At 44.3% G+C, this 26,399-nt stretch overlaps 1 protein-coding gene across 1 annotated transcript in view; it reads left to right on the top strand.

The window, feature by feature from the left end:
* The window catches only part of PITPNC1 (phosphatidylinositol transfer protein cytoplasmic 1), a 322,554-nt gene that overhangs the window by 34,328 nt on the left and 261,827 nt on the right, over positions 1–26,399 (top strand). The gene's annotated exons all lie outside the window — the stretch shown is intronic.

Here is a 26,399-nt window from a genome sequence, read left to right as displayed (position 1 = left end):
CACCGCAACCTCCGCCTCCCGGGTTCAAGTGATTATCCTGCCTCAGCCTCCCGAGAAGCTGGGATTACAGGCTCCTGCCACCACGCCCAGCAATTTTGTATTTTTAGTAGAGGCAGGATTTCTCCATGTTGTTCAGGCTGGTCTTGAACTTCTGAGCTCAGGTGATCCGCCCACTCAGCCTCCCAAAGTGGTGGGATTACAGGCGTGAACCACCGTGCCCTGGCCTTCATATTTCTCTTTATACTTAACTTCCTTTTTCCTTATGTTTCCCATTTGCAAGTTACTTTCTAGTTCTTATGATCGTCTCCTTATTACTGTTTTTTCCCCTGTAATGAGTTGGCTGCTAGATAATACCTTCGGTGTTTTTGAGAATCTGAGAATGATGGAGGAGAAATGGAAAGATAGGAAGAGAAAGAGATTACATTAGGAATTAAATTTTTTGTTCCTCTTTTTCTGATATGAAACCAAATTGGAGGTTAGATCATCCAGAAAGAGAATTCAGTGTTTTCCAGTTTTCCAACCTGCTTGCTCATAAGAATGACTTGAGTGGTAGATCTTGATTCAGTAGTTCTGAGGATAGCACAAAGAATTTATATTTTTAGCAAACACTCTCCATGATTATAGTATTATATGGGAATTACACTTAAACCTTCTTTAAATAAAGCCCCCAAGTTTGACCCATTAGCTTAGCTACAGAATTACTGAATATTTTTAGTCTGGCAATACTGTCAAGAAAAAGCACTTTATAATGTGCTTTATTTCCCCTTCCTTCCTTCCTTCCTTCCTTCCTTCCTTCCTTCCTTCCTTCCTTCCTTCCTTCCTTCCTTCCTTCCTTCCTTCCTTCCTTCCTTCCTTCTTTAGTATGGAAAAGTTTAAGGCTATATGAAAAATAGAGAGAATGGGTCATCTCTCTAGGCTCAGCCTGTGTGTCCTCATTGCTGTCATGCTGGCCATTGTTCTCTGCTGCTGTGCCCGGGCCCTGAGGCCTCCTGCACTTCTATCCCCACCACCACTATCCAGTCAGTTTGCTGCTGCTTCCGTGGTTCATATGGGGCACATGAGGAGTTTGATGCATGCTGGATGACATGCTTCAACAAGCCAGAGACAGACACCTGGGAACTGCATAAATAATTGAACACACTTGCTGGCTATGATCTGGTTCCAGAACCCCAAATCATTGATGTTGCTTTGCAGGCATACAGACAGTTCAATGCTTTTGCTAGGGCAGTTTGCATCCTAGAGGTTGTTAAGGACAATGCAGGACCTCATAAGAAAAATCTACCTCGATGTCATCCAGGAACTCAGACCAACTTTAAATGAATTGGGAATCTCCACTTCAGAGGACCTGGGCTTGGACAAAGTGTAAACCCCATGGACAAGCGTCCCAAGGATTTATTGGTATTGCTACTTGATTGTAAACAGTCCCCTGGAAATGCTGATGATAACATGTTACCTTATTTGAACACCTTTTTCTTTTATTAAATACCAAACCATGCTATGGTAACTTGGACTTTAATAAAAGGGAAATGAGTTTGAACTGAAAAAAAAAAATAGGCAGAATGGTGTGATAGACTCCTGTATACCCTCAACCTAGCCTTATCAGTTTTCAAACCATGGCCAAGTAAGAGGCACTTTTGAAAGAGAACATAGGAGGAGTTACCAAAGAGTAAAGGCAGAAATTAAAAGCAACTGTGCCTGCTTTGTTTAGAATACCCAAAACCTGGAAACAATCCAGATGCCCACCAATAGGTGAATGCATCAAACAATTGTGGTATATCCTTTCAATGGAATACTATTCAGCAGTGAAAAGGAATGAACTATTTATACATACAACATGCAAAAATTTAAAAATAATTATGCCAATTGAAAAGAGCCCCCCCCCATATATACTGTATGCATCTATGTATATAAAATTCTGGAAAATTATACATATGTAAAATTCTAAAGGTCTGCAAACTGCATTCCAAGGGCCAATTCCAGCCCATCACCTCTTGTAAATAAGGTTTTATTGGAACACGGGCACACTCAAGGTATTGCCTATGGCTGCTTTTGTGTTACAATGGCAGAGTTGAGTAGCGGTCAGAGAAGCCATATAGTGTGCAAAGCCAAAAATATTTACAATCTGACTTTTTTGTTTAAAGTTTGTCAACCCCCAGGGGTTGAAACAGACAGTAAACAACACAAAATAAACACAGATAGGAATAATGACAAATCACAATCAATGCTATGTCAATAGAGAATATCTGGGACAAAGGGGAAGGTCCAGTGGAATTGAAATACTCATCAGTTTCTGAGTGTGTTTTATAGAGTTTTTCTGTTTCTGTGTCTTTGCACATTCTTTATTTCTATTTTTTGAGACAAGGTCTTGCTCTGTCACCCAGGCTATAGTGCAGTGGTGTGATCTTGGCTCACTGCCACCTCTGCCTCCTGGGTTCAAGCGATTCTCCCATTTCAGCCTCCTGAGTAGCTGAAACTACAGGTGTGTGCCACTAGGCCCGGCTAATTTTTGTACTTTTTGTAGAGACAGGGTTTCATCATGTTCACCAGGCTGGTGTCGAACTCCTGAACTCAAGCCATCCATCCTCCTCAGCTTCTCAAAGTGCTGGGATTACAGGCATGAGCTCTCATGCCTGACCTCTTTGCACATTCTCTTGATCTGTTATGCTGTTTGTTGCCATCTACTGTTGTCAAAATTCTACCTACCCTTCAGGGTCCAACTGAAATGCCACATTCCCAGGAAAGGTTTTTCTCATCTTCCCCGTCATACTTCATTTCTCTCCTGCCCTTCTGTAGCTCAGGACCCTCTCTAGGTGTCACTCCCATTAGATTGTAAGTTTCCTAACAAGACCCACGTCATCGTCTCCAAGTCCTTTGGGTCAGCATAGCCTCTTTTATATTACGAGTCTAAGCCCCTTTGTCTGACATTTAAAGTCCACCTAGACTGACTCTGTTCAGCCTCATCCTCTGCCCTTCCCTTGTGTCCTGGGCTCTGGCCAAATCAAACCACCGTTCCCCAAATGTACTATGTAGTTAACTTTTAATATTGCTTCTTTTTATTGCCTTGGTTCTCTCAAAAATCAGAGTTAATGGAATGTTGGCTATTACAATTACGTGGACATGGTTATATAATGGCCTTGGCGATGCCCTTAATAAATGAAATCTAAAACGTTACATCTTTTGGAACCCAGAAACTCATTCTAACTTTATTCTACCTGAAGCTTTATAACATTTTCTGAAGATCATGTTGTACTCTTCTTTCTTCTTTCATCTAGATGATTTGGTCAACAGTGATAAAATTCCAACTTAGACTTGAGAAATATGCAAGAGTCATGTCTTTCAGAATGAAAACAGTGACTTTTGAAAATCACGCTTGCCTTAAAAAAAAAAAAACCTGAGTATGGTTTATATTTACTACATGTGTAAAAATGTACTGCCATTCTTCATTCTTCTTTGCTCATTAGGTTGAAGAACAATTGTAAAAATTGAAGGCACGGCATTACCGCTGTTATGTATAGATTCATATGGAAAATAGCACGTGGGGGGTGGCTAATGACTGGAGTCTTACGGACCCAGGTACTTACTGAAAAATTCACTTAATTTTAGACATAAGACTTGGTCCTTTTTTTGTACGTAAATTTAAATCTCCCTTTCCTTGTTTACATGTATTGCTTTTTTTTTTTTTTTTTTTTTTTTTTTTTTTTTTTTTTTTAGACAGAGTCTTGCTCTGTTGCCCATGCTGGCGTGCAGTGGTGCAATCTCGGCTCACTGCAACTGCAACCTCTGCCTCCCGGGTTCAAGCCGTTCTCCTGCTTCAGCCTCCTAAGTAGCTGGGATTATAGGTGCCAGCCACCACACCTGGCTAATTTTTGTGTTGTTAGTAGAGACGGGATTTCACCATTTTGTCCAGGCTGGTCTCCAACTCCTGACCTCAAGTGATCCTCGTGCCTCGGCCTCCCAAAGTGCTGGGATTATAGGCGTGAGCTACCACGCCCAGCCCATGTATTGCTATTTTATTTACAATGGAGCATTGTATATTTCACCCACTGTCAGATGGCAGACGCAGCGTATTTCTGCCTGCATCCCTTGGCCCCCACCTCTTATCCTGGTTCCCAGGTGCAGGGATGCTGTTGCACTGGGGTAGGGTCCTGGCATATTTGAGAAGTGCAATTTTTGCTGAACCACATTCCTCTTTTATGCAATTTGGCACCTATGTCACCATTCAAGAACAACTTACATCAGCGCTCAGTGCCCTTAAAAGGAAATGGTCACAACATTCAGCATTCTCTCTCTCTCTTTTTTTTTTTTTTGAGATGGAGTTTCGCTCTTGTTGCCCAGACTGGAGTGCAGTGGTGCAATCTCGGCTCACCGCAACCTCCGCCTCCCAGGTTCAAGCGATTCTCCTGCCTCAGCCTCCCGAATAGCTGGGATTACAGGCGTTCGCCACCACGCCCGGCTAATTTTGTAGTTTTAGTAGAGGTGGGGTTTCTCCATGTTGGTCAGGCTGGTCTCAAACTCCCGACCTCAGGTGATCAGTCCGCCTCGGCCTCTCAAAGTGCTGGGATTACAGGTATGAGCCACCGCGCCCGGCCAACATTCAGCATTCTCTTTAAAAAAATTTTTTTTGAGACATGGTTTTGCTCTGTCACCCAGGCTGGAGTACAGTGGCATGATCATAGCTCACTGAAGCCTTGAACTCCTGGGCTTGAGTGATCCTCCTGCCTCAGCCTAGTAGCTAGGACTGCAAGCACATGCCACCATGCTTGGCTAAATTTTTACATTGTTTTGTAGAGACAGGTCTTGCTATGTTTGTCCAGGCTGGTCTCAAACTCCTGGCCTCAAGCGATCCTCCTGCCTCGGCCTCCCAAAGTGCTGAGATTACAGGTGTGAGCAGCTGCACCAGGTCCACATTCAGCACCCTCTTGATTCTTGAGCCCACGATGGTGTCAGCAAGGAAAGAGAGGCAGAGGTAATTTAACCTACATATAATTTCTTGGTTGCCAGCCTCCCTGAGTCTTTTCCATTGTCCTGCAGATCTGTAGTGTTTAAAGGCCTGAATTGAATCTCTTGTATTTTCTGTAAAATTCTGATATTCTTTGCTGTGGGTCATATTTATATTTGCACAGCTCTTAAGTTATTTCTCAATCAGCTGTCTCCCAGTAGCACACCTTTGCAGCTGGTACAATTGAAGAGGTTTCTCTCAGACATGGGAGCTCTGACTGCTTGAAGTCAATGGAGGCTGGGTGCAGTGGCTCATGTCTGTAATCCCAGCACTTTGGGAGGCTGAGGCAGGAGGATCGCTTGAGCCCAGGAGTTTGAGACCAGCATGGACAACATGGTGACACCCCGTCTCTACAAAAAATTTGAAAAAAAAATTAGCTGGGCGTGGTGGCGCGCATCTGTAGTCCCAGCTACTTGGGAGGCTGAGATGGGAGGATCACTTGAGCCCAGGAGGTCCAGGCTGCAGTGGGCTGTGTTCGTGCCACTGTACTCCAGCCTGGGTAACAGAGCAAGGCCCTGTCTGGAAGGAAAAAAGTCAGTGGAACAAGGCAGCATATTGGGATATTCTTTCCTTGGAAGTGTATGTCATAAATCCTTTTACCGACATATGATTTGGATCTTTAAGGCTCCCAGGCACATGACTGTGTTCTCAGGAGATGGTTAGGCAGTAGATTAAGATCTGCTTATTGCCTTGTGACTATATAAAACTCCCAATACCTATTTTTATTGGAGACCAAATTTCTAACTTGTTCAATTGGTCTGCTTATGGCAGTGCTGCTCTGCCAGTCATGGGAGAAGACAGTTTTACATTTAAATGGAATATTCTAACTTTGCTTAGTAAGTAAAAACTGACCCAAAAATAAATGATGGGAGAAAATGGAATTTCAGTGTTTCATGCAAAAAGTTCCTATCACAAGAGAATTGCAGTTTTCATTCTTTGGGTAGGTAGGTAGATTTCTCCACGTTCTGTGAAACTGTGTTGCTGCGGGGAGGGAAGCAAAAAAACAAATCAACAGCTAAGGATAGGGGCATGTTAGGATTTTTTTTTTTTTTTTTTTTTGAGATGGAGTTTCGCTCTGTCACCCAGGCTGGAGTGCAGTGGTACGTCTCGGCTCACTGCCACCTCCGCCTCCTGGGTTCAAGCAATTCTTCTGCCTCAGCCTCCCAAGTAGCTGGGATTACAGACACCCACCATCACGCCTGGCTAATTTTCATATATTTAGTAGGGATGGGATTTCACCATGTTGGCCAGGCTGGTCTCAAACTCCTGACCTCAGGTGGTTCGCCTGCCTCGGCCTCCCAAAATGCCGGGATTACAGGCGTGAGCCACTCTGCCTGGCCATGAGCCACCCCACCGGGCCTGAATTTTGCTTAATAAAATCATGATGAAAATGAATGCGCTTGACCAGAGAAAATGGACACTGGTGATGACTTGGGTAATGTTCAGAAATCACTCAGCCTGTGAGAACTTTGTGCTTCTTAGGTTTGGCTTGATATTACAAAGCTACCACTGGTTACTTTTATGAAAGCTCCCCAGGTAAGGGGCAGAGGACAGCAACCTCTTGGTCTAGATTAACATTCAGTGATATTAAGCAGAGACTGTGGCTTTCGACTATAAGTAAAAGCATGCTTGGGGGAGAAGGAGGAAGGGAGAGAAAAAATGAGAAAGCAGAAAGATGGCCACAGGGGTTGGCAAAGAGGCAAGAGCAGGGAGTGAGGGGGAAAGTAGGTACATGTGGTGGAGAAATGGAAGCTCTTCCAATGGTTCCATCAGTTCCACCACACTGGCACGGATTCTAGAAGTTTCCTATTTCTGGAGTAGGACACAGACATGATGCGTTTCCTACTAAGATTTATCCAGGAAACATCATTTCAAGTTGCAGTGCCAGGCTCGAAGATCCTTCTCTATCATTGCTTCAAGTATGGTGGGTTCAGTACCTTCTTTAATGTAAGAGCTGGTCCGTATTCCCTACCTACTTGGGATGCTTTCTAGTTTTGACCTTAAGTAGGGTATCAGGAAAATTCCAAGAAAGGGGAGACACTGTTTTCCCTGAATTACAGAATAAACCGACTCATTAGAAAAAATAAATTAAACAGGCCAGGTGCAGTGGCTCAAGCCTATAATCCGAGCACTTTGGGAGGCTGATGCGGGCGGATCGCTTGAGGTCAGGAGTTTGAGACCAGCTTGGCCAACATGGCGAAACCCCATCTCTACTAAAAATACAAACATTAGCCAGACATGGTGGCACTCACCTGTAATCCCAGCTACTAGGGAGGCTGAGGCAGAAGAATTGCTTAAACCCGGGAGGCAGAAATTGCAGTGAGCTGAGGTTGTGCCACTGCACTCCAGCCTGAGTGAGGCTGGAGACCCAGAGCGATACCCCGTCTCAAAAAAAAAAAAAAAAAAAAAAGAGAGAGAGAGAGAAAAAAAAACCACAACCCTTTTGTTTCAGAACCATCCACATGTGTCTATCCATCCATAAAGCACAAACTTATCAGAGACAAATCATAGTCTCATTTTGCTTCATGCATTTTGGGCCTGACATCAGTCCGTCTTTGATCCCTGAAGAGTGGTAGAAACAAGTAGTGCTTTTCAGAGTGAAACTAAAAAAGGCACGCTGTGGAAGAGAATATATTTTAGTGATCAGTGATTAGTGAGTCTTTTAATGACATGTTTTGTATTAATTATGATTTGAAAACCTCCAGTGGAGGGTTCTCAGGAATTACTAAGTCAGCCTGTTAGCGTGCCCCTGGGTGCAGCAGGAAGCATTGGAATAAAGAATCTCAATGTGTGACCAAATTTCTAAATTCTTGAGGATGTACAGAAATTAGCCAGTTCTATTTTTCCTTCCTTCCTTCCATCCTTCCTTCCTGCCTGCTTGCCTGCCTTCCTTCCTTTCTTCCTTCCTTCCTTGCTCCCTTCCTCCCTCCCTCTCTCCCTCCCTCTCCCTCTCTTTCCTTCCTTCCTTCTTTCCTTTCCTTTCTCCTTCCTTCCTTCCTTCCTTCCTTCCTTCCTTCCTTCCTTCCTTCCTTCTTTCTGTCTTTTTGACAGTCTTGGTCTGTTGCCAGGCTGGAGCACAGTGGCACTATCTCAGCTCACTGCAACCTCTACGTCTTGGGTCAAGTGATCCTCTTACTCAGTCTCCTAAGCAGCTGGGATTACAGTCATCCACCACCACGCCTGGCTGATTTTTATATTTTTAGTAGAGATGGGGTTTTGCTATGTTGGCCAGGCTGGTCTTGAACTCCTGGCATCAAGTAAACTGCCCGCCTCGGCCTCCCAAAGTGCTGGGATTACAGGCGTGAGCCACCATGCCCGGCCTCACTTCTATTTTCTACTTGGGTTTTTATTTCCATTCCTTTTCCTGACTTGTGTGTATTTTCTTGTTGTAGAAGCACTTAGTGTTTTGGCACTGAGACTTACTTTCCAGTGTTTCTTCTGATCAATCAATAGCCCTTTACTTATACCAACTGTATGTGGTGGAAGGAAAGTCAGGAATGTCTAATGTGGGGGCATAATTCATTATGAAGCTACTTAGAATTTCACTAGCCATGAATGATGCATTATCCATCATGTTAGCTAGAATATACTGGGCTCCAGTCTCTTTTGGGGGATCTTTAGGGTCCTTCTGGGTGCAGGAAAAGAAGATGACATTTCAGGAGATCTCTGCACATTCTGCCCTGGCTTCCTTCCTTCCAGGTAGGCTGAGAGAAAGCTTTCTTCTTGATGGTGCTAGTGAGAACTTGGCAGGTGGAGCAGGAACTGTTAGTTTTTCACTCCCTGTTGGAGTCATTCACACATACAGCTCATACAGAAGATGGATGTCTTTTCTCTTGGTGCCAGAGACTTGAAAACAGAGAACAGTAGCTTTTATTTATGTATTTGTTTTTGAGATGGAGTTTTGCTCTTGTCACCCAGGCTGGAGTGCAATGTCATGATCTCAGCTCACTGCAACCTCTGCCTCCTGGGTTCAAGTGGTTCTCCTGCCTCAGCCTCCCGAGTAGCTGGGATTACAGGCACTCATCACCACGCCTGGCTAATTTGTGTGTTTTTACTAGAGATGGGGTTTCTCCATGTTGGCCAGGCTGGTCTTGAACTCCTGACGTCAGGTGATCCACCCGCCTCGGCCTCCCAAAGTGCTGGGATTGCAGGTGTGAGCCACTGCACCAGGCTAGAATAGTAACTTTTGAAACCCATTTTTGTCATTCCAAAGTCTTCACAGTGTGGTGTTTCAGATGGGTACCCTCACCCCAGTTATGGCTGTTCTTACATCCAATTCTAGGAAGCCTCATTCTTGCATGGTCATAGAAAAGCAACCTTAATTTTCCTGTGTCTTAGTTTCCTTACCGCCCAGAAATGTGGCAAAGATGCAGCATCTGTTTATTTAGTAAATATTTATCAAGTTCTGGGAATACAGCGGCGAGTAAGCCACCAAATCCTTCCTTGATGGGACTCACCCTCTAACGTAGTCAAGGCAATGAGGGACCTTCCAGGAATTAACAAATTATGCATGTAGGTGACACATGAGGCCAACAGGAAATGACCTCGAATTGAAGTTGAAATTTACAGTGTGAGATGAGCCAAGAATCTGTGAACCCTTAGAACTCAGGCAAGGTGAGCTGGTGTGACTTGCAGGAAGTATGACTCAATTGTGACTGTACCCAAGAAGGCTTAAACCACATCATCTGAAGGAAGGATGTGCCAACATATGCTTCCAACGACTAAAAGGAGGGGCAGAGGGAAAACAAAACAGCATGTTCCCAGGCCCATCCCAGGAGGAAGGGAGGCTATTAATACATTCCTTTGACATTGTCTAGTTACCATTGCATAGAGTTGGAGGTGAGCGGCATATGGAGAGACAGGGATTTGGAGACAGAGTTGGAATCCCAATTTTGTCTTACTAGGCGTGGACAAGTCATTTCAACTCTATAAGCTTCAATTTCCTCATTATTTATCTTTTAAAATAGAGAGGAGGTCTTGCTATGTTGCCTAGGCTGGTCTTGAGCTCCTGGACTCAAGCCATCCTCTTGCCTTGGCCTCCTAAGTACACACAGGTGTGACCCACCACACCCCTAGCTTGCTCACTGTCTTTCTTTCTTTTTTTCTGTTTTTATTTTGAGACAGAGCCTTGCTCTGTCACCCAGGCTGGAGCACAGTGGTGTGATCTTGGCTCACTGCAACCTCCACCTCCCAGGTTCAAGCGATTCTCCTGCCTCAGCCTCCCGAGTAGCTGGGACTAGACTACTACACCCGGCTAATTTTTGTATTTTTAGTAGAGACGGGGTTTCACCGTGTTGGCCAGGCTGGTCTTGAACTCCTGACCTCAGGTGATCTGCCCACCTCAGCCTCCCAAACTGCTGGGATTAAAGGCGTGAGCTACCACGCCAGTCTAGCTTACTCAAACAATGTCTGCTTTGCAGAGTGGCGTATGTACGTTCCTCAGTACCTTCTGTGTGATATGCACTTAGTAAATGTTAGTTCGGCTCTGACGGACTGATCTGAGATTTTGATTCTGTAATTCCCAAGAGTTCAGTATGCCAGAATTTTTTTTTTTTAATCATGAGGAAGAATTGGGTAAGGAAGAGCTGTGTTTTAATTGCATTACGGCTCAACTGCTAACTGTTTTGATATGTTGAACAAAGTCCATTGATTCTTCATGGAGGAGCGCTTGCCGGGAGTATGAGTCAGCACATCTGCGTTATTAACTTGTTCGGAAGCTTTTTGTGGCAGATTGATTTTAAAAGCCCCCAAGGAAACAGAGGATTTTATTTAATAGAAATATTGTCAGAATGACATTGAGATTTGGGTTTGGCTTTCAAATCACTGGATACAAGTTGAATCAGGTCTTTTCTCTGACAGATATTAGAAACATGGTGTGTTGGAGAAATACTCTCCATTGCCCGGCAGGGGCCTTACCTTAGGAGAGGGGGATGATATTTGCCTGGCGCACCCTGGTGACCCAACCTAGCTGGCCTGACTTTCTAAAGGCAAGGATGTGGGCCTGGTATAGAGAGGTGGTGAAACCTGAATATTAGTATTTTCAAATCTGATTACTAGTATTTTCAACCGACATGACTGGGCGCAAATCCATCCTCATTTAAATGCAGGTCTACCTGAAATCATGCTTCACTGCAACCATGCACTCCTGGGCTTAAGCGATCCTCCTGCTTCAGCCTCCCTGAAGGTCTACCTGCATTTGAATAAGGATGGATGTGCGCCCAGGTATGTCTTTGTGGGTTTCCAGCCTATAGTTCTGGAGCAAAGGACAAATGGAAGAAAGTTGTTAAAGCAAAGAAGAGTGTTTCTGTGGCTCCTTCAAGAGCAGTTACAGATTTCTGTCCTGAAGCCAGGAGGGAATACACGGTCCAGGTCCCACAGTGGAAAGTTGCGATGCTCCTTCTTGGGCATCTCTGTCCTCATTTGGATTCAGGGCTGAAACATCTGGATCAGTTTCACAGAAGAGGTTTCAAGTAGATTTCTTGCAGTCCTGAAAGTCACACTTCTCTGAAATTGGTTTAACACCAATCCAAAACCTATTGGTGTTCCTGTTACATTTTACAACTCTTCATATGCCCCTTAAGAAATGACCTCTCTAGAGAAGAATCACCAATTCATGGTATGGGAGGATGAACCCCACAGAAATGGTCACAGCTTTTTCAAGTCCTAAACCCTTGCTATGGGCGAGGGTTGACAAACTTTTTTTTCTTTTCTTTTCTTTTTTCTCTTCTCTTCTCTTTTCTTTCTCTCTCTCTTTCCTTTTCTTTCTTTCTCTTTCTCTTTCTTTCTTTCTTTCTTTTCTTTCTCTCTTCTTTCTTTCTTTCTTTCTTTCTTTCTTTCTTTCTTTCTTTCTTTCTTTCTTTCTTTCTTTCTTTCTTTCTTTCTTTCTTTCTTTCTTTCTTTCTTTCTTCTCTTTCCCTCTTCCCTCCCTCCCTCCCTCCCTCCCTTTTTCTTCCTTCCTTCCTTCCTTCCTTCCTTCCTTCCTTCCTTCCTTCCTTCCTTCCTTCTTTCTCATTCGCTCTCTATTTCTTTTCTTTTTTGTTTTTTTTTAAAGAGACAGGGTCTTGCTCTGTCACCCAGGCTGGAGTGCAGTGGCACAATCATGCCTCATTGCAACTTTGTACTCCTGGGCTCAAGCAACCTTCCTGTCGCCACCTCCCAAGTAGCTGGGACAACAGGCATGCACCACCACACTTGGCTAATTTTAAAAATAAAATTTTTTTTAAAGAGATGGGAGTCTCACTGTGTTGCCCAGGCTGGTCCCAAACTCCTAGCCTTAAGTGATCCTCTCACCTTGGCCTCTGAGAGTGCTGGGATTACAGGTGCGAGCCACCATGCCAGGCAGCAAATTTTTTTCTCGAAAGGCCAGAAAGTAAATATTTTTGCTATTGCCCGTCATAAGGTCTATGCCACAACCACTCGACTCTGCCATTATAGCTCAAAAGCAACCATAGACAATAGGGTAAAGGAGTGGGTGTGACTGTGTTTCAATAAAACTTTATTTAACACATAGGCCTCCCTCTTGCAATCCTTTTTGCTGATTGCTTAATAGACCATCATACACTTCCTACGCTCTTTGGAGTAAGGAATTCTTTTGAATATGAATTATATGTTTGGCTGTGGAGAAATAGGAATGCTTTTACACTGTTGGTGGGAGTATAAATCTAGTTCCACCATTGTGGAAGACCGTATGGGGATTCCTCAAGGATCTAGAATCAGAAATACCATTTGACCCAGCAATCCCATTACTGGGTATATACCCTAAGAAATATAAATCATTCTACTATAAAGACACATGCACATGTATGTTTATTGCAGCACTGTTTACAATAGCAAACACATGGAATCAACCCAAATGCCCATCAATGATAGACTGGATAAAGAAAATGTGGTACATATATACCATGGAATACTATGCAGCCATAAAAAGGAATGAGATCACGTCCTTTGCAGGGACATGGATGAAGCTGGAAGCCATCATCCTCAGCAAACTAACAGAGGAACGGAAAACCAAACACTGCATGTTCTCACTCATAAGTAGGAGTTGAACAATGAGAACACATGGACACAGGGAGGGGAACAACACACACCCGGGCCTGTTGGAGGGTGGGGGGCGAAGGGAGGGAACTTAGAGGATGGATCAATAGGTGCAGCAAACCACCATGGCACACATATACCTAGGTAACGAACCTGCACATTCTTCACATGTATCCCGGAACTTAAAATAAAAATGAAAACTAAAAAATACATATGTTTAGAGAAAGGAAGCTTCCATATTTATGTATCATCATGATTTTTTAAAAACATATTTAATTTGCATACAATTTGTTCCACATCAGTTTCCTGTAAAATGGATTCCTCATAAATGCTTGGTAAGGGTATCCATGTTTGATAGGAGGCACACTGATTGATGATGCTCGAATTCCTTTTTACTCTGAAGTTCTTTTCATGTGCCGGTGAATTCCGAGCACCATACTTATGTGCACCTCTCCTTTGCAGCAAACATAAGTTATGAAGTCCCTGTGAGTCCTAATGGCACTGAGGTGCTGCCTCAGGTGACCTTCTCTTAATCCTGAAAAAGTCTCCATGATTGGTCCTGGAGGAGTTCTTCTGGTTGTCTGGAATGAGTTCATACTAATAGTCAGGGCTCTGGGCATTGTGAGACTCTGGCTACTTTCTTTCTTTCCCACAATGTATACTTTCGCACTATTTTTTTTTTTTTTTTTGAGACAGAGTCGCGCTCTGTCGCCCAGGCTGGAGTGCAGCGGTGTGATCTTGGCTCACTGCAACCTCCACCTCCCAGGTTCAAGCAATTCTCCTGCCTCAGCCTCCTGAGTAGCTGGGACTACAGATGCATGCCACCCCGCCCGGCTAAATTTTTTTTGTATTTTTAGTAGAGATGGAGTTTCACTGTGTTAGCTAGGATGGTCTCGATCTCCTTACCTTGTGATCCACCCGCCTTGGCTTCCCAAAGTGCTGGGATTACAGGTGTAAGCCACCACGCCCAGCCATACTTTCTTACTATGTAAACCTCCTCGGACTCTTCACAAGAGTGAGTGAGCTGGATTTGCTGTATTTTCAAAGTCATCCTTCATTACACATGAACATTGGCTGCACCCAAGCTTGGCTGTGAACTGATTATTCTCACCAGGGCCTGTTAACACAAATTCCATCACTCCTACAGCTAAAAATAAACCATATTTAACACGTAGAAACAAAATTCCAGACAAATATATAATCTGATTTGATTAAATCTTTGTTGAAAATGTTAATGGTGGAATCAGATGCTTACCTTTAAAATGGAAGATTGCATTCCTTCGTGAGCAAGGTGCCTAGAAATAAATTCCAACTCTTGATGTAATCAGAGAGATTGATGGATACCTAAGTGTCTGAAATGATACTAGTTCATCTTGTCTAAGGGCATTCCACCATTTGTGGCACACTGTCCTTGAGGATCAGGCTTATTTTATTTTATTTTTTACAGATGGGGGTCTTGATGTGTTGCCCAGGCTAGAGTGCAGTGACTGTTCACAGGCACCATCATTGCACACTGCAGGCTCGAACTCCTGGACTCAAGCAATCCTCCTGCCTCATCTTCCTGAGTGGCTGGCACTGCAGGCATCCGCCACTGTGCCAGGTTCAGTCTTCTATTTCAATAATGCTGCTACTTTAGAGGGTTTAGGAATATTTAGTGTTTACAGCTAGTGTCTGTGTAATATGAAAACATACCATACCTTGGCCGGACATGGTGGCTCATGCCTGTAATCCCAGGACTTCGGGAGGCCGAGGTGAGAGGATCACGTGAGCCCAGGAGTTCAAGACCAACCTGGGCAATATACTGCCCGTCTCTACAAAAAAAAAACAAAAATTGGCAGAGTATCATGGCGCACACCTGTAGTCCTAGCTACTCGAGAGGCTAAGGTGGGAGGATTCCTTGAGCCCAGGAGGATAAGGCTGCAGAAATCGTGCTACTGCACTTCAGCCTGGGCAATAGAGTGAGACCCTATCTCAAAAAAAAAAAAAAAAGAAAGAAAGAAAACATACTGTGCCTAGCAATACAAATATGAATAATAGTGACCTGCGAGTAATGAGATTATAGATGCTTTCAAACATTCTTCTTGATGATTTTCTGTTTTACACATATTTAATAATGAATATGTATTACTCTAAGAAAAACAGTACGAAGGTTTTCAAAGTGTTTTGACAGTCATTTACCTGCAGTAAGTACGTTATACATCCCAACCCAGTATAAACTAGCATTTATGTATTTATAAACTTAAAACAAACATTAGTTAACCTTTTTTCCCTACTTGTCTTGTTTCCTTTTTTTTTTTTTTTTTGAGATGGAGTCTCATTGTGTCACCCAGGCCGAAGTACAGTGGTGTGATCTCGGCTCACTGCAACCTCCGCCTCCTGGGTTCAAGCAATTCTCCTGCCTCAGCCTCCCGACTAGCTGGGATTACAGGCAGGTGCCACCACGCCCGGCTAATTTTGTATTTTTAGTAGAGATGGGGTTTCTCCATGTTGGTCAGGCTGGTCTTGAACTCCCGACCTCAGGTGATCCACCTGCCTCAGTCTTCCAAAGTGCTGGGATTATAGGCGTGAGCTACTGCGCCTGGCTTTTTTACCTACTTGTCTTGATGTTTTCTATTTTTCTATTTTATCGAAGAAGGAAGAAAGAAAAAAAGAAAGAAGAATATTCATGTATTGACCAGGTAAAATGATTTCATGAACCACTGATAGGTAAATTGAAAACTAGTGGTTATAGGACAGTGGTTGCCAGTCTTGTATTTCATGGGTCAGTAAAATTTAAAAGAAATTTTGGGGATTGATGTAAGATAATTTACTTTTTATGTTGCAAAGTAAGGATATTTTAAAACTTACAAAGTAGCTGGGCGAAGTGGCTCACACCTGTAACCCCAGCACTTTGGGAGGTCAAGGCAGGTGGATCATCTGAGGTCAGGAATTGAGACCAACTTGGCCAACATGGTGAAACCCCATCTCTACTAAAAATATAAAATTGGCCGGGTGTGGTGGTGATTGCCTATAATCGTAGCTACTCGGGAGGCTGAGGTAGGAGAATCGCTTGAACCTGGGAGGTGGAGGTTGCAGTAAACTGAGATCATGCCATTGCACTCCAACCTGGATGAAAGAGCAAAACTCCATCTCAAAAAAAAAAAAAAACTTACAAAGTAATTATTTCTACCACCATTATTCCTTTATTCATTTGTCATATTAAAATTTTTTTTAATGAATTTTATGATTTGGGGGAATTTTCATGTCAAAATATCCTTTCTTTTCTGAAAGAATATTTTAGCATTAAATATTAGAAGGAATACAATTTCAGTAGTTACGTGATGAATACATTTAGGTTTTTGAAAACAGAACGCACTTGCTTTGTTTTTTCCACTTGGCAATGAACTTGTGCACTAGCATTTAAGAATCATTTAGGAATTATCAGTGTAGTAGAAAGAGCCTTGCTTTGAAACAACACAATTTTACTTCCAGTTCTGAATCATTTAATTTTTCTGAATTTCTTTTTACCCATCTGCAAAAGAGGAATCTCAGAGGTGTAGTGATAAGGTTTATAAAGGGTTTAAGACAGTTCTGAATGCCTAGGAGTTTATAAATGGTAACCTCTTTTCTCTGGATCATTAATTCTCCTTACTACTTTGTGATTTTAAAAACTTAGAATGTTGGCCAGTGTGCTGGGTCATGCCAGTAATACCAGCACTTTGGGAGGCCGAGGCGGGAGGATCACTTGAGGTCAGGAGTTTGAGACCAGCCTGGCCAACATGGTGAATCCCCGTCTCTACTAAAACACACAAAAAATTAGTCTATAATCCCAGCTACTCGGGAGGCTGAGGCAGGAGAATCGCTTGAACTCGGGAGGTAGAGGTTGCAGTGAGCTGAGATCGTGCCACCGCACTCCAGCCTGGGCGACAGAACAAGACTCTGTCTCAAAAACAAAAACAAAAACAAACTTGGAATGTTGGCCTGTGTGGTGGCTCATGCCTATAATCCCAGTGCTCTAGGAGGCAGAATGCTCTAGAGGGTAGAAGCGGGAGGATCGCTTGAGGCCAGGAGTTTGAAACCAGCCTAAGCAAAGTAGTGAGACCTCTGTCTCTAAACAACAACAACAAAACAGCTGGGCATGGTGGTGCACACCTGTCATCCCAGCTACTTGGGAGGCTGAGGTGGGAGGATCAAATGAGGCTGGGAGTTCGAAATCAGCCTGGGCAGCATAGTGAGACCTTGTCTCTACAAAAAAAAAAAAAAAAATTAGACACATGCAGTTGCATGTGTCTGTAGTCCCAGCTGCTCAGGAGACTGAGGTGGGAGGATCCCTTGGGCCCCGGAAGGCTGCGGTGAGAAATGATCACACCACTGCACTCCAGCCTGGGTGACAAAGCAAGACCCCATCTCTTAAAAACAAAACAAAACCACACAACAACTTGGAATGTTGAAAGAAGTTGATTATGTTTCCATTTTATGATGAACTGTTTCTTTAATTTTTACTGTTTTTAGTTTCTTGTCTCTCTTTTTTTTTTTTTTGCAATAGAGTCTTGCTCTGTCGCCCAGGCTGGAGTGCAGTGGCATGATCTTGGCTCACTGCAACTTCTATCTCCCGGGTTCAAGCGAGTCTCATGCTTCAGCCTCCTGAGTAGCTGGGACTATAGGCGGCACCACCACACCCAGCTAATTTTTGTATTTTCAGTGGAGACGGGGTTTCACCATGTTGAACAGGCTGGTCTCAAACTCCTGACCTTAAGTGATCCACCTAGACCTTAAGTGATTCACCCGCCTCACCCTCCCAAAGTGCTGGGTCTACAGAGTAAGCCACCACACCTGGCCTCATGTCTTGTCTTACCTACAGCTTTCCCCCCCTTTCTGCATTTTCTCCATCCTTTACCCCCCGAGTCAGCCTCTGTATACCATTATTCATGATGGGAACTCAGCTTGTCTGACAGTTGGTTTCAAGGCACAATTAGAAAATATTCCTTGATAGTACAATGAGTTTGCAGTTTTTAAGTTGTGGTTTTGGCCAGAGATATTAATAAGGGTTTGGACGTTGAGTGGAATACTAAGAATAAGAAAGGGGATGTGCTTAAAATACATCTCATGCGCCTTCTGTTTAATTACATGGTAATTTGTAAAACAGACTGGTTTCTGTGGCCTTGAATACTAATATAGACTCTTCCTCACCACAGCTTATCTTCGAGTCATAAACACAGAGGCATGCATAGTTCACACATCTCCATGTATTTTCTGTTTCCAAGGAAGATATGATCACTCTGAAGAACCAAAAGATGAGTCACTCTGAAAAAGTTTTATTCCTTTGTCTTAATGTCATGACTGTCTTGACAGTTGACTGTGTTTATTTCAGCAATGTTTATATTTAGAGTCTCTTCCGTTTGGCTCAGTCGGATATTTTCAGTTTCACCCAGCACGGACCACAGCCACACTACCTCCTATATCCCAGTGGATAACTTCTGCAGGAAAACTTCAGCTACTTGACACTCTTGGGAAACGAGCTGGGTGTTCCTGATAAGAAAGGTTTACCAGAATCTTGTAAAGATGGTTTCTCTAATAATAGCTAACATATTTATAAGCTTGCTATGTTTTAGAACACGGGTGTCCAAACTTTTGGCTTCCTTGGGCCACATTGGAAGAATTGTCTTGGACCACATGTGAAATGCACTAACACTAATGATACTGATGAGCAAGAATAAATGAACAAACAAACAAATAAATAAATAAAGGTCCGTATATTATTTTTGTGATATCTGCCACCACAGATAAGCCAAAAAGTCCTCTTATTCAAAGGGCTGGACATGACCATTTCAGTAACTTCATTACAGGCTTTGTGAACATTATCTCATTTAATCCTAAAACAAAACAGAACAAAATGACTTTCCCTGTCTCGATTTCCTGAGTGATCTTTGTAAACATCAGCTATCACAGTGCGTTCTGTTGTGTAGATTTCAGGTGTGTGTGACTGTTGTAAGCACTCAGCTTACCACTGTTTATTGAGTGAGTATTATGTGCCAGATACAGCTTTGGTGTGAATAAAACAAACTCCCTGTCCTCAAGCTGCTTATATTCTGGAGGTGGGAGGAGGACCCTGATCATAGCATGGAAATACACAAATACAACATAATGTCAGGTAGCCACAAATATAGCAAGATATAGGGACAGGGAGTGGGGGTGGGGAGGGTGATGGCAGAAGACCCTTGAAGCGACAGTTGAGCAGAGACCTGGATGAATCGTGGGAGCAAAGTTTGTAGGTATCTGGCAAAAGAGCCATTTGTTTGTGACTTACATGGTTCTCCCTCTTATGCTTTCTGTAGTTTTCCTGTCTCCTTGCAGTCAGTGTCAGGAAAGGATTTAGTTGGGCCAGATCAAGGGAAGCCAGACCTAGAAAGGAGGCAAAGCTACAGGTGCGGAGCAGACTGCTAAGGTCTTTGCCGCGGGGTGCAGGAGTGAGCCTGGGCGGGCGGATAAGGCTGCGGGACAGGGGAGCCACTGGAGAGTCCGCTGGCTGCGCGCACACACACGGCCATGCTTCTGGGCATTTGCATCGAGGGCAGGCCAGCGCTGAGCAATAGGAAGCTTCCAGAAGACACAGCAGAGAGGAAGCTGGGAAGCCGGGTGCAGTAACTCGAAATCCCAGTACTTCAGGAGGCGAGGCGGGCGGATCGCTTGAGGCTAGGAGTTCCAGAGCAGCCTGGGCAACACAGGGAGATTCTGGGTGTGGTGGCTTGCGCCTGTAGACCCAGCTACTCGGGAGGCTGAGGCAGGAGGATCGCTTGAGCATAAGAGTTTGAGGCTGCAGTGAGCTATTATTGTGCCACTGTGCTACAGCCTGGACAGTGGAGTGAGACTCCATCTCTAAAAATAAAAAAAAGAGAGGAAGCCAGGCGCAGCCTCAGGAGGCTGACGCAGGAGGATCACTTGAACCCAGGAGTCTGAGACTAGCGTACCAGGATCACGCCTGTGAATAGCCACTGCACTCCAGCCTGGGTGACACAGTGAGACTCTGTCCCCTCCCCCCATAATAATAATATAATAATAAAGAGGAGTCTGGTGCTGGCATAGAGGTACAGGCTGGATGGGAGGGTGGTCAGGATGGGGCAGGGGGCCGAGACCACAAATGGTCCTGCTCCTAGGGCTTAGAACAGGACCTGGTTCTCCAGGGAGATGAAGAGGAGCAAGGCCAGAGCTCAGCCGCAGAAGCTGTGGTTTAAGAGAGAGCCTTGATTACAGATGTTCGTAAGTCAGGAGCCCAGTGCCTAGAACCCGGGCTGCAGATGGGGAATGAGGCTTATGGCTCCGTGATGGTGACGTAATGCTGACACCTCAGCTGTGGCACCACAGAGTCCTGTGTTACCCCTCCCTGTGCCCACACAAGATTACCAGAAACTACTTTGCATCCCATTGAATGCAATCTGCTCTGTGCCTCTTTTGTAAAATCTGCCCATTTGCACATGGTGTTGACACCCCAGCCTGGGAACTGAGCAGCAAGAGGAAGCCTCCCACCCGCCCCACCCCCAAGTAACGTTTCCTCTTCCGGCTCCCACAGGCCCATTACATAACCTTTCTTAGCACCCTCTGCACAGAGCTGTAATCTTTGGTAGAGGGGCTGTGCTTTAGAAGCCCGGAGCTCAGGCCGGGCGTGGTGTCTCACACCTGTAATCCCAGCACTTTGGGAGCCCGAGGCAGGCGGATCCCTAGAGGCCAGTAGTTCGAGACCAGCCTGACCAGTGTGGCAAAACCCCGTCTTTACCAAAAATACAAAAAAATTTGCCAGGCGTGGTGGCATATGCCTGTGATCCCAGCTACTCAGGAGGCTGAGGTGGGAGGATCGCTTGAGCCTGGGAGGTGGAGGTTGCAGTGAGCTGTTGCAACAGTGAGCAACAGAGTGAGACTCTGTCTCAAAAAAAAAAAAAAAAAAAAAAAGGCCAGGCGTGGTGGCCCCCAGCACTTTGGGAGGCTGAGGCAGGTGGATCACCTGAAGTCACGAGTTTGAGACCAGCCTGGCCAACATGGAGAAACCCTGCCTATACTAAAAATACAAAAATTAGCCGGGCGTAGTGGCAGGCGCCTGTAGTCCCATCTACTCAGGAGGCTGAGGCAGGAGAATGGCACAAACCCAGGAGGTGGAGCTTGCAGTGAGCCGAGATCGCACCACTGCACTCCAGCCTGGGCGACAGAGCAAGACTCCGTCTCAAAAAAAAAAAAAGAAGCCCAGAGCTCAAGATCTGATCAGACTCCCTGGGTTGAACCTTGGCTTCTCTTGGGCAAATTACTCAACCTCAGTTACTTCATCTGTAAAACAGAAATTATAATAGTACCTACCTCTGCAGGATTCTTGTGAAGATAAAAGCCACAGAACAGTGACTGGCCCCAGAAGTGTTAGTGCTTTTGACATTTCTGTAACCCTCACTAAACTGTGGCACCCTCCAGGGCCATTGTAGGCATTTTTTGTACCCTCAGTGCCTAACAGATCACCCAGCAGGTACATGGATTCATTCAACAAGTATTTATTGAATGCCTTCTTCCAGGCCCTGGGATGCAGGGACATAGCCACCAATGAGACAAACTCCTGCCCTAAAAATACAAAAATTATCCTGGCATGGTAGTGCACGCCTGTAATCCCAGCTACTCAGGAGGCTGAGGCAGGAGAATCGCTTGAACCTGGGAGGCGGAGGTTGCAGTGAGCCGAGATTATGCCAACACTCCAGCCTGGGTGACAGAGCGAGCCTCTATCTACACGCCCCCTGCCAAAAAAGAAAAAAAAAAAAAATTTTCAGTTAGTGATAAGTGGTATAAAAAATTAAGTTGGGGTCATGTAATCAAGTGACCTAAGATGTGTGAGATGCATGGTTGGTGTGTTTTTGTTTTGTTGTTTCTTTGTTTTACTTTTTATTTTTTTGAGATACAATCTTGCTGCTCTGTTGCCCAGTCTGGAGTGTTGCAGTGTGATCATAGCTCACTGCAGCCTCCAGTTCCTGGGCTCAAGGGATCCTCCTGCTTCAGCCTCCCAAGTAGCTGGGACTATAGATGTGTGCCACCACACCCAGCCACCCACCTAATTTTTAAATTTTTTGTAGAGATAGGGTCTCACAATCTTGCCCAGGCTGGTCTTAAATTCCTGGCCTCCAATGATCCTCCTGCCTCAGCCGCCTCCCAGAGTGTTGGGATTACAGGCATGAGCCACTGTGCCTGGCTGGGAGTGCTATTTTAAAAAGAATGGACAGAGAAAGTTTCTGTGAGGATTTGACATTTGAACAATGGTCTGATCTAAGTGACAATCTGAGAGAGCTGTCCAGACACAGGGAGCAGCAAGTGCTAGCATGGCCTCTTTGTGTTTGAGCCAGGAGAGGAATAAAGGTAAGGGTGAGGGAGGCAGGAGGTAAGCAGAAGGTAGGGAGGCCAGGGAGGGGAAGGAGGGTGAACGTATAGGACAGGGCGTGCAAAGCGTTCGGGGCCTGGCTGGGAGTTTGGGATATGTCCTTTTTGCAACGGGAGCCACTGAGAGTTCTAAAACCAGGAGTGACATAATCTGATTCATATTTCTTAGCTGTGTGCAGAGCTTTGTAAGAGTGGCAACAGGGATAAAAGTCCTGAGACTAGGGAAAACCCAAGAGTCTTGGATTTGTGTGGATGCCTGAGGTAAAGGGGACTCATTCCATGGCCTTTTCTGGAAAGCTGGGTCATCTGTTACCAGTTTTAATGATTGCTTTCTGTAGCAGGTTGAATAGTGTTCCCTCAAAATCTGTGTCTGTCTGGAACCTTAGAATCTGATCGTATTTAAAGTAGGGATTTCTTTTCTTTTCTTTTCTTTTTCTTTTTGTGAGACAGGGTCTCACTCTGGTTGTACAGGCTGGGGTACAGTGGTGCGATCACAGTTCACTGCAGCCTTGACTTACCAGGCTCAGGTGATCCCCCCACCTCAGCCTCCCCAGTAACTAAGACTACAGGCTTGCACCACCATGCCCGGCTAATTTTTGCATTTTTAGTGGAGACAGGGTTTCGCCATGTTGCCCAGACTGGTCTCAAACTCCTAGACTCAAGTAATCCACCTAACTCGGCCTCCCAGAGTGCTGGGATTACAGGTGTGAGCCACTGCGCCCAGCCAGCAATAGGGTTTTTGCAGATGTAATTAGTGAAGGGCCTCAAGATGAAATAATCCCGAAATTAGTGTGATACTTTCCGATGACTGATGTCCTTATAGGAAGAGGGGTGGACGTAGAGAGACACAGAGAGAAGACAGCCCCTTGAACATGGAGGCAGAAGCTGGGGTGTTGCAGCCACGAGCCAGGGAATGCCTGGGATCACCAGAAGCTGGAAGAGGCAAGGAAAGATTTCCTCCAGAGCATGGCCCTGCTGATACCTTGATTTTGGGCTTCTACCCTACAGAACTGTGGGAGAACACGTTTCTGTTGCTTTAGGCACTTGGTGGTACTTTGTTTCTGCAGCCCTGGGAAACTGATGCACCTCCTAAGCATCACTGGTTTCTTAGGAAGATTTGCACTGGGGCACAGGCATGAGAGAGGCCTCATAAGGAAGACTGGCCATTCTATAGACCTTCCTTAAGCCCTGGAGAGGTGGGTGGTCTTACCAGGAACTCAAAGGAGCTCTAAGATCCCAGAGGAGGTCCCTGAGAACAAATGAATGAATAAATGAATGAATGAAAGGGCCCAAGGCCGGGTGCGAAGTCTCAGGCCTGTAATCCCAGCACTTTGGGAGGCTGAGGCAGGCGGATCACTTGAGGTCAGGAGTTGGAGACCAGCCTAGCCAGCATGGCAAAACCCTGTCTCTACTAAAAATTGCAAAATTTAGCTGGGTATGGTGGTGCACATCTGTAATCCCAGCTACTGGGGAGGCTGAGGCAGAGAATTGCCTGAACCTGGGAGATGGAGGTTGCAGTAAGCCGAGATCTTGACACTGCACTCCAGCCTGGGCGGCAGAGTGAGACTCCGTCTCAAAAGAAAAGAAAAGAAAAAAGAAAAAGAAAGGGCCTAAGACAGGGCTGTGTCTGACCTTCAGGTCACTCAATAGCCCTAGCCATGAACATTGTAATTGACCCTCTGCAGCACATAGACCTCTAGTCGGTGCAGCAAGCATCATTCCACTGTGTGCCTTCTAAGCTGCTGGGTTGTAAGATCTTTGTTAGAATTTGGATAAAGAGGACAGAGTACTAAGTGACTTTTTTTTTGAGACAGTCTCACTCTGTCGCCCAGGCTGGAGTGCAGTGGCGTGATCTCCACTCACTGCAACCTCTGCCTCCTGGGTTCAAGTGATTCTCCTGCCTCAGCCTCCCCAGTAGCTGGGATTACAGGCGCCTGCCACCATGCCTGGCTAATTTTTGTATTTTTAGTAGAGACAGGGTTTCACCATGTTGGCCAGGCTGGTCTCGAACTCCTGACCTCAAGTGATCTGCCTGCCTTAGCCTCCCAAAGTGTTGGGATTATAGGCATGAGCCACCTTGCCCGGCTGGGGCCTCAGTGATTTTCTAATGCACAGAATGTGTGAATCTTAGAATATGATCTTTTGCCATCCAGTTTTCTGGACTCAGAAGTAATTGTTCCTTCCTCTCTTTTAAATGTTCATTAGGTCAAATTAGAACTGAAGAAGCAACTCAGAGGTATAATACTCTGCCCCAGCGACCAAAAGCAGCCCTGCTGCTGACTTATGGCTACTATTCTGAGTTGAAAGTGCTGAAAAGAAAACTCCAGGCCATGCGCATTTAATTTGATTGTAATCTTGCCAGAGATCCACCTGCTTTGCTCCCATCAGTTTCCCTGGGCCTGTCCTGTAGAAAGGGACTGCAATTGAGCACTTTTTTACATTAAACAAATAACCTGCACTCTCCACAAAATACAGGTCCAAATGGCAATAGCTTATGGGTCATCAGTTTCTCCTAGGAAACCAGGGCCACAAGTTTCTGGTTGGGTTTCAGACACACAGTAGGTGCTGAATTAATTAAAGGTGTTTCTTTAATTCAGCCCAGAAGCATCTGATTTGCTTAGGAAATTGATTAGGCATATATTACCCGGATGATGTCAATTTCTATGTAACCATTTCCCTCCTGTGTAATTGATGAGCCTCCTAATGTTGATTTTATTTTGTTTTACCAAGCACTGTATTTAGTTAATAAAAAATACAGAATAGGATTCAAAACAGCTGTGTTTGCTATTGGCATGGCCGTTACCCTCCTAATACCTGTGCATGTCATAATAGACTACATTTGCAGAAACAAAAGGTTAGAAATAAAAGGATGACTTTTGTCCCTCCAGCTACCAGTGACAACCCACAGCTTCAGCTTATAGTATTTATTTAATCTTGTATCTGTGATAGAGCTCTGAGACACTTCCGTGAAGCAGATGTTTGAAGATCTGACAATTATGGAAGAACATTTCTCATAGAAAAAAATATGTTCTCCAGCCTTGGGCAGGGGCCTGACATTACTCTTGCACATTTCACTCATTCATTTATTGACAAATGAAAATTTATATATATATTTATAATATACCAGGTGATATTTTGATATGTGAATACATTGTGGAATTATTGTTAAGCTAATTAACATATCTATCACCTTACCTACTTATTTTTTGTTGATGAGATGGACATTTCTTTTTTAAGTATGCTTGAATGTGTTCATGGATCATGTGAAATTTTTGGCATCCCGTTTCTTCATATACCACCTTTTGCCACATTTCTTGTGTATGTAGTATGTATCCTAGCCAGTGATGAATAAAGGAAAAGGATAAAGAAAAAACAAAAACAAAACAAACAAAAAAGCAAAGCAACAAGTTAAAAAAAACCCAAAACCTTCTTTCCCAGTAGGCAGTAATTTGGGATGTAAAATATATGAGGTAGGCAAGAGGAAGAGGAAAAGTCTGTCTGAAATGAGAACTGTCCGTTGCCTTAATTCAGGCGATTACAGATTGTCTGTAGCCTTGAGCAGAGCCTAGAGAATAGTGAGGCTAGTAAAACACTAGCCCTTGGGCTCAATATTTAACATGGCACCAAAAAACTAAAAATCAGGATAAATTGTATTTTGGTACAATATTTTTTAAAAATCAAAATTAATGCATAATACTCTACAATGAACAAAATATCAAAATGTTAAAGACAGAATCTAACCCTCCACTGGCAAACTCACCCTCACTTGTCTCCTAATCCTGGCCTTGACCTTGAATAACAAAAAGTAGGATCATCTATACCTCAAAAGGAAAAGTTGCTAGTTCCGCTAAGCCTGGGTTTGCTCTGGGCTTGAATTCAAACTCTGTTATGACCAACTTAGTGAAATCAGGCAAATTACTCAACCTCTCTAACTTCCTTTTGAAAAATGGAGATTTTTTTCCCTTGCAAGACTTTTATGTATATATGT

Source organism: Macaca thibetana, chromosome 16, assembly GCF_024542745.1.
Source record: "Macaca thibetana thibetana isolate TM-01 chromosome 16, ASM2454274v1, whole genome shotgun sequence".
In the NCBI taxonomy this organism is placed as follows: domain Eukaryota; kingdom Metazoa; phylum Chordata; class Mammalia; order Primates; family Cercopithecidae; genus Macaca; species Macaca thibetana.
Note: the sequence above shows the minus strand (reverse complement) of the source record. Positions and strands in the feature narration are given on the sequence as shown.